The 13,096-nt window shown below is 36.1% G+C and overlaps 1 non-coding gene across 1 annotated transcript; it reads right to left on the reverse strand.

Moving 5' to 3' along the window:
* Positions 1 to 889: 889 nt before the first annotated feature.
* Positions 890 to 993, reverse strand: LOC131496654 (U6 spliceosomal RNA). Its single transcript, XR_009254595.1, has one exon. It is a non-coding gene; the product is annotated as a U6 spliceosomal RNA (small nuclear RNA).
* Between the last annotated feature and the right edge of the window lie 12,103 nt (positions 994 to 13,096).

The following is a 13,096-nucleotide window of genomic DNA, read 5'->3' on the forward strand; positions in this document are numbered from 1 at the left end:
AGAAACCACAAAGCAAACAGCCTAGTGAGTGGGCAGACTTAGCATGTGCATGGTGATAGTAATGTGACTGTGAAGGTTTTTGAAATATATGACTTATAGGATTTTGTTTGCTTCTTTTACTCTAAGAATCCTAATTTTTTACGTGGGGGTTTGTTATCTATTTATGATTATGCAATTTCTTTACTAAATAATGGCAACCTTTGCTACTCTATTAGAAGTTTATAAGGAAAAAAGTGTAGAAAAACACAAAAACATAGACACACGTCTGACCTAAGCACACACTCGTAAATAACGAAAGCTCTGAAGTGCATCATAAAAAGGCCTTATGATCAGAAAAGGAAAGAATGAATAGGGTTGGAACAGAAGCTAAGAGAATTATTGGCTGCAGTGCTAGAAAGGACTGAGCAAAGAGAGGGATGCATCTGACCAGGCTTTGTTAAGGAGGTAGACATTAGTTTGGGATATTATTTTATTCCTAACATTTTTAAAAATTATTAAATTTTTTTTGATGTTTATTTATATTTTGAGAGAGAGAGAGAGAGAGAGAGAGAGACAGAGTGAAAGTTGGGGGAGGGCAGAGAGAGAGAGGGAGACACAGAATCTGAAGCAGGTTCCAGGCTCTGAGCTGTCAGCACAGAGCCCGATGTGGGGGTTGAACTGACAAACCGTGAGATCATGACCTGAGCCAAAGCTGAATGCTTCACTGACTGAGCCACCCAGGCACCCCATTCTTACATTTTTTAAATGTTTATTTCTTCTTGAGAGAGAGAGAGAGAGAGAGAGAGAAAGAGAGAGAGAGAGAGAGAGAGAAGTGGGGGAGGGACAGAGTGAGGGGGACAGAGGATCTGAAGCAGACTCTACGCTGACAGCAGAGAACCTGATAGGGGACAAAAATCTGGAAGCTTCACAAATCTGCATGTCACCCTTGTGCAGCAGCCAGGCTAATCTTCGTATCGTTTCAGTTTTTAGTATATGTGCTGCCGAGCCCAGCGCCTTCCATTTTTATAGGAAAGTCCAGGAAACTTCTTATATGTAAAGGATTATAGTTAATTTTATATTTCGTTTTGATAAGATACTTACTAATTGTAACAAACAGGTTTTTTCTTTTTATGAGATATAGGAGGCTAAAAGTCTTTCCCCTCATTAACTTCTCAGGTTATCTAAAATTCCAAGCTCCAGACATATGTGCCCATGTCTCTGTTTGATATCTCCACCGATGTCTTAAAGATGCTTCAGACTCAATATGACCCACATTAAAACCACAACCTTTGTCTCATACCTGGTCCTCTCCTGGTGTCAACTCTTTCAGTGAATAGCATGTACACATCATTGTCACCCTTGAAATCTTATCCGATTATAAGGAAAGAGGCCCATCACTAGGTCCATTGATAACACTTTTAAAATATCTTTAAATCTATGCACATCTCTCTCTCTCTCTTTCTCCTCATTGTCACCACTCCTAATTCAAATACCAAGGTCTCTTACACTAATCTCTTGATCTAATTTTCCTGTACAACCCTTGCTCCCTGCCCCTAATTCTCACACACAGGAGACGATGTGAGCCAAGTAAAATATAAGTCTCATCACGTTCTCTTTCTTCTTAAGAGTCTTTAAAGCTTATACAGTGCTCTTAAGATAAAGAAGAGAATCTTTAACATGTCCTATGAAGCTCTGACTGATATAACCTCAGATCACCTCAGCCCCAGCCTCCTTGCCTGCTTTCTTCCTCACTCTCTATTCAAGCTTCTTGGCTTTCCAATTCTTCTTTCCAATACCTTGATCCTCACCACAGGGCCTTTCCACTCACTGTTGCCTCTGCCCGGAACACCTCTTACACACCCTCTCACTTAATAACTTTTCCTTGTCTTCCAAATTATCCAAATACCTCTTCCTCAGGAAATCCTACTCTGACTTGACAAATTGGATCAGATCAGTACATCTTTCATGGCACTGATCACTATTTGTAATTTGTATACTTAGATGATCACTGTCTACCTCCCACACAATGAGCTTCATGAGGGACCATGTCTGTTTTCACTGGTCCTTTTCTTGAGCACTCAGCCCAGTGATTAGCAAGTACTGAGTTTTCAATGTATTGAGGAATGAATGAATGTATGAATGACTGGATGACTGGATGGATGGATGACTGAAAGATCACTATCTTCAGATGTCAAATAACTAAAGTCATTAAGCCAATTTGTTGTAGAGTTTTATCATTTTCCAGGAAAAGAGATCCCAAGAGAATGGCATTTGATGCAATGGTATAGAGAATAGGAAGGGAATAACACAGAGCATATTTATAGTTACCTTTGCTATTCAGAATCTGTTCCCCTTTCCTAAGACAGCATCCTCTTTTTAGGGGACTGTATTTTTCCTTCATGGTGTGGTTTTGTGGGAGTGTATATTTTTCAATAAATAACAAAAAATCAAATAACCCAATTTAAAAATGGACAAAGGATTTGAATACGCATTTCTCCAGAGAAGATATACAAATGGACAATAAGTTCATGTAAAGATGCTCAAAATCAGTAGTTCTTAGAGAAATGCAAATCAAAATGACAGTGACATGCCACTTTGCACACAATAGGATGACTCTAATCAAAATGACAGACAATAACAAAGGTTGACAAGGATGTGGAGAAACCCATACTTCTCATACACTGCAGGTGGAAATGTAAAATGATGCAGTGCTTTGGAGAACAGTTTGGCAGTGCCTCAAGTCTTTAACTGTAGTTAACATACTACTTAGCAATTTCACTTCCTAGGTATCCATCCAAGAGAATTAAAAACATATGTGAACATATGTTCACAAGAAGACTGATACACAGATACTTGTAGCAGTATTATTCATTACAACCAAAGCGGAAACAACCCAAATGACCATCAACTGATAAATGGATAAACAAAATGTAGTCTATCAATGTAATGGAATATTATTTGGCAATAAACAGGAATGCAGTGCTGATACATACTACAAACATGGGTCAGTCCATAGTAAAAGTACTATGTTAAGGGAATGAAGCCAACCACAAAAGACCACGCATTGTTTGGTTCCATTTATATGAAATGTCTAGAATAGGCAAAACCACAGAGACCAAAATTAGAATAGTGGTTCTAACGGCTGGGGTGAGGAGAAAAATGGAGAGTGATTACTAATGGTTATGGGGTTTCTTAAGGGGTGTTCAAAATGTTCTAAAATAGATTCTATTAATGGTTGCACATCTCTGGGAATGTATTAAAAACTACCAATGTGTATACTTTAATTTAAAGGAGTGAATTTTATGGTTGTGAATTATATCTCAATTTACTGTTAAAAAATAAATATGATGTATCAATAAGTCTAAATCTTGTAATAGGTACAAAATGTAAGGGTGGCACAGACTGAGGACAGGAGTGGAACAAAGAAGACTACATTGGCGAGATGATGGTAAATCCGTGAATTACTTGTCTTTCACCCAACCTTACCTGTCAGCACACTGGGAGTCAGTTCCATCAGGCTTTGGCTGCCCAAATACATAAATTTTAAAGAATAACAGTTGCACGTAGTTTTGAATGGAAAATATGTTCCAGAATGGTCAAGCATATAAATCCAAGAGATTAAGCTTCAGGCAAATCCAATCTACACAGGCAGATCGCTAATAGAGGTCATGATTGCAGTTTGGCTACACCTGAGTTTATTCAATGACGCATTTTTCTTTTCTCTTCAGACTCATAAGCACAAGAGCTGCCAGGAGACAAGAACCCCCTCAAACATATTATTCTCGCAGGATGTTGAATGAGTAGATATTAGAACCCACTTCACTTATCTGGTTGCTCACTGTGTAACCAAAACAATTCAGGTCTCCAAATGTTTGCTCACATACCAAAAACCTAAACAATATTAAGCAGCACACTAAAGACAGGAAGTGCCTTTTGGAAATTGTTGTCAGAACTTTGTTACCACATTCAAACTTCCCCATTAAGAAAAAAAAATGTCTCTCTTAACAATGCATGTGCTCAGAAATGATAAAAAGCAATTTACAAATTCTTTATTTTCTCTTATGGACTATATCTGTGTTAAATGGAAAAATGTTTTAGACTGTACATCCCAGAGTTCCTACATATCATTAGCCCAGGGCATAGTTTTTACTACTGGTTACTTATTAGTACTATTTCGTCAATCTCATACAATGAGTAAATAATAACTTGCAAACACAATAGGATACAAAGTAGAATTTTTACTGTAACCTAGGAAACTAAAAGCTTGTCAATCATTTCTCCTTGTGTACCACTGAATCATAGAGAAAGGGACAGGAATGGATTGTGACAAAACCCTGCACCACAAATTATGCATAAGTTTTATGACCTTAAGATTTCTGGCAGAAAAAAATGTCACGTCAAAGACCACCATGACCAGAAAAGAATAGTAGTCTGCAGACCCGGAAGAAATGTATCTTAGCAGACTGTGTGGGCAATCCCTGGATAATATTAGGAAATCATAGTTTGTAATGTAATAGAAGCGTACTGAGTCAGATTCAAGGTTAACCTATAATGGTAGACTATTAGAATCAGAAAGCAACATGCACTGAGGAGGAGAACCCCACATTTCCACTGAATAAGGGAGACCATATCTCCACTGGAGGTCGGCCTCCAGCCCAGATATGGGTATCAGTCATTTTCTGCTCTACACAGATCTGCTGAATGAGGAAAGAGGAAAACAAGATCCTGAAGGTTTGGGGTAGAGAGGAGCAGGAAGAGGCCCTTATGGCAGACCGCCTGCTTGGTAGAGTGTCCACAGAAAATTAAATATCTTGTGTGGTGAATTTTAATTTCCCTTTAGTATTTGCTTTGTGCCATTTAAAAGAATTTTGTTGAGGTCTATTTCACTGCAGTGAAGTAGGCACACCTTAAGGGTCCAGTATCATCAGTTTTGACAAATGGATAAAGTCATGTAACCTATACCCTATTAAAATACAGAATATTTATGGCCCCAGAAGATTCCCTTATGCTTCTTTCTAGTTAGTCTCTTCCCGCTCAGAAATAGCTTTGTTCTGATTTCCATCATAAAATAGTTTTCTTTGTTTTATGACTTCATATAAATATTTATTTCTTTACATCAGGCTCCTTTCACTCTGTATGACACTGTTGTTTGCATCTATAATTTATTCCATTTCATAGCTGAATGTTGTTCCATCGTATATTTGTTTATTCTTTCTTCCATTAATGGAAACCTAGGCTGTTTCCAGGTTCAGTTTATGATAAATGAAGCTGCCTGTGAATGTTCTTACAAAAGTCATTTTTGATATATATATTTCTCTTGAATAAAAACCTAAAATGGACTTGTTGGGTCATAGGGTAGAAATACATTTAAATCTTTCAAATATTACGAGTTTTCCAAAATAGAGGTAGTATTTTACACACCGACCAACAATGTATGAAGTTCTTTTTGCTTTACACCTTTATCAACATTTCATGATGTTTTCATTTCACCCTTTCTAATGGCTATGTAATGATTTCGCATGGTGGTTTTAGTTTGCTTTTTTTCCTAATGGTTAAGAACATTGAGCACAATCTCATGTGCCTATTGGCCATTCATATACCTCTTCTGTGAAGTATATGTTCAAGTCTTTCCTCTATTTTTATATTGGGCTGGCTATCTCTTCATTAAAATGTAGGGATTCTTTATATATTCTGAATACCACTCTATTTCTCAAATTTATGTGTTGCAAGTGTTTTTCTCTGCCTACGGCTATGTATTCATTTTCTTAGTAATGTCTCCTGATGAGCAGTTTTAAATATTAGCACTCAATTTATCATTTTTTAAGTTGACTTTTATTTCTGTGTCATTTACAAGAAATAATTTGCCCAAATCAATCAGTGTGATACATCACATTAATAAAAGAAAGGATAAGGGGCACCTGGGTGGCTCAGTCGGTTGAGCAACTGCAGGTCATGATCTCATGGCTCATGAGTTCGAGCCCAGCGTCGGGCTCTGTGTTGACAGCTCAGAGCCTGGAGCCTGCTTTGGATTCTGTGTCTCCCTCTCTCTCTGCCCCTAACCCACTCGCATTCTGTCTCTGTGTCTCTCAAAAATAAATAAACGTTAAAAAATTTTTAAAAATAAATAAAAGAAAGGATAAGAACCATATGATCCTGTCAATAGATGCAGAAAAAGCATTTGACAAACTACATCCTTTCTTAATAAAAAACCCTCAAGAAAGTCGGGATAGAAGGAACATACTTAAACATCATAAAAGCCATATACGAAAAGCTCACAGCTAATATCACCCTCAATGGGGAGAAACTGAGAGCTTTCCCCCTGAGATCAGGAACACGACAGGAATGTCCACTCTCACCACTGATGTTTAACATAGTGTTGGAGTCCTAGCATCAGCAATCAGACAACAGAATGAAATAAAAGGCATCAAAATTGGCAAAGAAGTCAAACTTTCACTTTTCACAGATGACATGATACTTTACGTGGAAAACACAAAAGACTACCAAAAGACTCCAAGAACTGATACATGAATTCAGCAAAGTCGTAGGGTACAAAATCAATGTACAGATATCAGTTGCATTTTTATATACCAATAATGAAACAACAGAAAGAGAAATAAAGACACTTATCCTATTTACAGTTGCACCAAGAACCATAAAATACCTAGGAATAAACCTAACCAAAGATGTAAAAGATCTGTATGCTGAAAACTATAGAAAGCTTATGAAGGAAATTGAAGAAGACAGAAAGAAATGGAAAAAAAATTCCATGCTCATAGATTGGAAGAATGAATATTGTTAAAATGACAACACTACCTGAAGTAATCTACACATTCAAAGCAATCCCAATCAAAATTGCACTGACATTCTTTTCAAAGCTTCTCAAACAATCTTAAAAATTGTGTGGAACCACAAAACCCCCAAATAGCCGAAGTAATATTGAAGAAGAAAACCAAAGCGGGAGGCATCACAATCCCAGACTTTAGCCTCTACTACAAAGCTGTAGTCATCAAGACAGTATGGTATTGGCACAAAAACAGACACATAGACCAATGGAATAGAATAGAGAACCCAGAATTGGACCCACAAGTATATGGCCAACTAATCTTTGACAAAGCAGGAATGTGCATCCAATGGAAAAAAAGACAGTCTCTTTAGCACATGGTGCTGGGAGAACTGGCCAGCAACATACAGAAGAATGAAACTAGAGCACTTTCTTACACCATGCACAAAAATAAACTCAAAATCGATGAAAGACCTAAATGTGAGACAGGAAACCATCAAAACCCTAGAGGAGAAAGCAGGCAACAACCTCTCTGACCTTAGTCTCAGCAATTTCTTACTCCACATCTCCAAAGGCAAGGGAGTTAAAAGCAAAAATGAACTATTGGCACCTCATGAAGATAAAAAGCTTCTGCACTGCAAAGGAAACAATCAACAAAACAAAAAGGCAACTGACAGAATGGGAAAAGATATTTGCAAATGACATGTAGGATAAAGGGCTAGTATACAAAATCTATAAAGAACTCGCCAAACTCAACACCCAAAAAATAAATAATCCAGTGAAGAAATGAGCAGAAGACATGAATAGACACTTTTCCAAAGAAGACATTTAGATGGCAAACAGACACATGAAAAGATGCTCAATGTCACTCATCATCAGGGAAATACAAATCAAAGCCACACTGAGATATCACCTCATGCCAGTCAGAGTGGCTAAAATGAACAAGTCAGGAAATATAGATGCTGGCAAGGATGTGGAGAAACAGAACCCTCTTGCACTACTGGTGGAAATGCAAACTGGTGCAGCTGCTCTGGAAAACAGTGTGGAGGTTCCTCAAAAATTTAAAAATAGAACCACCCTATGACCCAGCAATAGCACTGCTAGGAATTTACCCAAGGGATACAGGAGTGCTGATGCATAGGGGCACATGTACCCCACTGTTTATAGCAGCACTTACAACAATAGCCAAATTATGGAAAGAGCCTAAATGTCCATCAACTGATGAATGGATAAAGAAGATGTGGTTTATACATACAATGGAATACTACTTGGTAATGAGAAAGAATGAAATCCTGCCATTTGCAGCAACGTGGATGGAACTGGAAGGTATTATGCTGAGTGAAATAAGTCAGTCAGAGAAGGACAGATATCATATGTTTTCACTCATATGTGGATCTTGAGAAACTTAACTGAAGTCCATGGGGCAAGGGAAGGAATAAAAAATAGTTACAGAGAGGGAGGGAGGCAAACCACAAGAGACTCTTAAATACAGAGAATAAACTGAGGGTGGATGGGGGTGGGGGAAAGGGGAAAATGGGTGATGGGCATTGAGGAGGGTACTTGTTGGGATGAGCACTGGGTGTTGTATGTAAGCCAGTTTGACAATAAATTATATTAAAAAAACAATAATTTTCCCAGCACAAACTTGCAAATATAGTCTCCTATATGTTTTCTGGAAGCTTTATAGTTTTGGCTTTTGCATTTAGGCCTATTATCCTTCTCAAATTAGTGCTTGTGTATGACTTGATGTAGAGATCAAGATATTTTTTATTTTTCCATATGGATGTCTACATCCATAATGCTGTTCCAGCACCATTTATTGAAAAAACCTTTTACTTAAAAAAATCATTTGCTCCTTTTCTTTGAATTTCTATATGATATTTTGCAATTATCTTGTCAACTTTTACTTTTAAAAAGTCTGCGAAGATTGTGATCACAAAGAATCAATAACCCAATTTTGGAACAATAGAACACTTAACAATGCTGAGTCTTAAAATTCACAAACATGGTATGTCTCTCCACGTATTCAAGGTCTTCTTTAATTTCTTTCATAATATTTAATGTTTTTAAATGTAGAGTTTAACACAAATCCTATTAAATTTGTTCCTAAGTATTTTATGTTTTGGGTGTTATTATAAATGCTACTTTTAATCTTATATTCAAATTTGGGGAATATAAAAATACGATTTATTTTTACAAATTGGCTTTGATACTATAACATGGCTACATTTACCTATAAGTTCTAGCAGAATTTATATAGATTACCTAGGAATTTCTACAAGTACAATTATGTCATCTGCAAATAAAGGCATTATTGTTTCCTTTCTTATCTGTATGTTTTTATTTCTTTTTTTTTGCTGTATTTTGCTAGATAGGACCTCTAGTACAATTTTTAATAGAATCTGTACGTCCTATAAGAGAATGAGAAAACAGACCACAGACTGGGAGAAAATATTTGCAGAGTACATATCTGATAAAGGACTGTTATTCAAAATACACAAAGAGCTGTTAAAACTCAATAAGAAAATAAACAACCTGATTTAAAAATGGGCAAAAGACCTGAACAGACATCTCACAAATAAGATATGAAGATGGAAAATAAGCATATAAAAAGATGTTGAACATCAAATGTCATTAGAGAACTGCAAATTAAAACAATGAGATATCACTACATATCTATTAGAAAGGCCAAAATCCAAAACACTAACAACTCCAAATGTTTATGAGACTGTGGAATAAGAGGAATTCTCATTCACTGCTGGTGGAAGTGCAAAATGGTACAACCACTTTGGAAGATAGTTTGGGGGTCCCTAAACAACTAATATGACCCAGCAATCACACTCTTTGGTATTTACCAAAATAATTGAAAACTTATGTCCACATGAAAACAGGCACAAGAATGTTTATAGCAGCTTTATTCATTATTTCCAAAACCTGAAAGCAACCAAAATATCCTTCAGTAGGTGAATAAGTAAATAAATGTAGTACTTCCAGGCAATTGGATATTATTCAGCACTAAAAATAAATGAGCTGCCAAAACATGAAAAGACTTAAGGAAAAACCTTAAGTGCATATTATTAAGTGAAAGTAGCCAATCTGGAAAGGCTACACACTCTATGACTCCAACTATATGACATTCTGGAAAGAGAAAGACTATATAAACAGTAAAAGGACCAGTGGTTCCCAAAGGTTGGGGGAGTGGGGGAGGGATGAATAGGTAGAACCCAAAGGATTTTAGGGCAATGAAACTATTTCATACAAGGCTACAATGGTGGCCCCATGTCATTGTACTTTCGTCACAATCCATAGAATGTACAACACCAAGAGTGAACCCTAATGTAAACTTTGGACTTTGGGTGATGATGATATGTCAATGTAAGTTCACGGATTGTAACATGTGAGGGCCAGGGATGTACTGGAACTCCCTACTTTCTCTCAATTGTGCTGTACCCCTAAAACCGCCCTAAAAAGTAAGTCTATTAAAAGACGTGGACATCCATGCCTTTTCCCTATTTTTGAGGATGAGCATTCAGTATTTCACCAGTAAGAGTGATATTAACTCTGGAATTTTTACAGATGCCTTTCATTAGACTGGGAATTTTTTCTTTTGTTCTTATTTTGCAGAGACTTTTTAATCATGGTTTGGGACTTAAATTTCATAACTGCATTTTCTGCAATGATCGAAATACCATATCATATAACTTTTCTCTTTAATACTTAAGTCACATTGTGAATTTTTGTGTTAAACCAACAGTGTATTATGCTTTTTCTATGTTGTTATATTTGACTTGCTTATATCTTTTTTAGAAAGTTTATTTTTATTTATTATTTTTCACTTACTTATATCTTGTTAAGGATTTTTGGATGCAAATTTGTAAAGAATATTAATTTGTAATTTTTCTTTTTTTGTAACGTTTCCAGCTGCTTTGTTATCAGGGTTATACAGACTTTACAAAATTAGCTGGGAAACATTACTTCTATTATACTACCTGAAAGAGTTTGTGTAATATTGGTAACAATACTTTCTATTTTTTTCTTTTTGATTTTCTCTCTTCCTGCTTTTTACAAAAAGCTTCCTATTTTTGCAACCAGGACTCTAGCTCTGGGTGATGGCAATGGATCCTTGAGCTGTAAAAGGAACAAAAATCTGTCCTGACACATGTTTTTAAAAAGAGGTTGTTTCTCTCTTATTTGAGGTGTGTGTGTGTGTTTCACATTTAGGTGAAATTCTAAATACTTCTACATATTTAAAAGCAATCATACACATACACACACACACACACACACACACACACACACACACACACAAATAGATTATTGAAGAGACTTGCTTTTGAAAGTTACCTCTGCTGGTGTAACAAAGGACTTGAAAACTCTTAATTATATTATTCAATATCAGTAGGAAATATAGGTATTAGATATTATTATTATTGTAATACATGGAAATTTCAACTAAACATATCTAAAAGAAGCCAGGAAATTTTGGGCAGCACATTTAGGAAAGAGGAAGGAAATATTTCATCTTTGGGGAACCAAAGCAATGAAAATATCTCTGTATTGGGAGTTGACAGTGTTTGCTTTATCCATCTGAAGGTTATAATTTTACTTGTATGCAAGTAAAAAATTGTTAAGTTTTTTATGGTGAATTAATCCATGTAACTCATTATATTCATCGTAAAATGAACTTCTTTAATCTCTAGTAATGTTTTTGCTTAAAATTTTATCTGTTGTGATGTTAATATAGCTATATGTGCTTTATTTTGATTGTTATTTGCACAATACTCAACTGGTTAGAAAATATTTGTAAGAAATATTCCTCAGAATTATTTAGTTAACTTAAAAATAAGTTCTAAACATTGACAAAAGTACAATATGCCTTTTTATATGGAACGAAGTTCATACCACATTAATGAACAAACAATAGCAAATACAATAAATAGCATATTCTTGGTGGGGAAGGGGGAAGTGTGTGTGTGCGCACATGTGTGTACGCTCATAGTGAGCATACCTATTAGTGTAAAGATACATACCTAGCTGTTTTTGGTAGTTCCTCCTAGGTAATGGAATGTTGGTGATTTTTGTTTCTTTTTACTTCTTTGTACTAATTTTCTAAAATAAGATTATATTTCTGTTTATTTAAAAATTGTTTTTAATGTTTTATTTTTGAGAGGGAGAGAGAGTGGGCATGTAAGTAGGGGAGGGGCAGAGAGAGAGGGAGAGAGAGAATCTGAAGTAAGCTCCATGCTATCAGCACAAAGCCCGACACGGGCTCGAACCCACGAACCATCATATCATGACCTGAGCCAAAGTTGGATGCTCAACTGACTGGGCCACCCAGGTGCCCCTATTTCGTTTGTTTGTTTGTTTTTAACTTTTTGAAAATATTAAGAAAAAGGGAACAGTATCAGTTGCATAAAGAGAAACCAAGTTATTTCTAGACTGGAGGAAATCACTGACTTTGCCAATAGTAACATCTTCAGTATCTTTAACAAGAATAGTTTCAGTAGAGGGTTTGAAGGTGAATTAGAATATAATGGATTTCAGAGTGGGAGAAACAAATCATTTTTTTAACTGGCCGTGAAGGACGTGAAAAGGATAACGTATAAATGATGTGTGACTGGAAAGGCAGGGTCTAATTTTATTTTATTTTTTAGATTGAAAGAAAGATTAACATGTTTATGGGTGAAGGACAAAAAAGAAGATGAAAACAGAAAGGTCAGTTCATTGAGCAAGAGAGAGGAAGGCCTCAAGGGCACAGACAGTGGGCTGGGCTTGTAAAAAGCAGAAACTGGGCAGGAAAAGGTAAAGGTTGCATTCTGGAAGTTCCTTTCAAACTAAGAAATAGGAAGACCAGTGCTCTAGGCTTGCAAGTGAGAGGCAGGCAAGACTAGTTTCAACTTGTTTGCTGTTTGCTTTTTTTCTGAGAACAGAAACAGGGCCCTCCAAAAGACAGGATCTAGTTTTAAAAACAAAATTAGAAGCTTAGTCTGTATCTTGGCTTCTTGTCTGAATAATTACACCATTCCAGCTGCCTTTTGTAAATGGACCCAGAATCACTAATACTACTATCTCAAGTAAAAGATCAAGCAGAAACGCTTTCTTTCAGCCCAGCCAGCCTGAAATGAAAACATTAATTATTAAATAATTATTACAAGTAATTCTCTTTAGATTTACACCCAAAAGTAACCACTTAAAATGATTTATTCATAATACTTAGCTGGTTTTGTTTCTTTCTTTTCTTTTCTTTTCTTTTTTTTTCAAGAAGCTGTGACAGAGACATGGAACCCTTAGAGGGAAATAAGGGGAGGGAAAGAGCCAAAAGATATTGACTATTTA

Source organism: Neofelis nebulosa, chromosome 15, assembly GCF_028018385.1.
Source record: "Neofelis nebulosa isolate mNeoNeb1 chromosome 15, mNeoNeb1.pri, whole genome shotgun sequence".
Classification (NCBI taxonomy): Eukaryota; Metazoa; Chordata; class Mammalia; order Carnivora; family Felidae; genus Neofelis; species Neofelis nebulosa.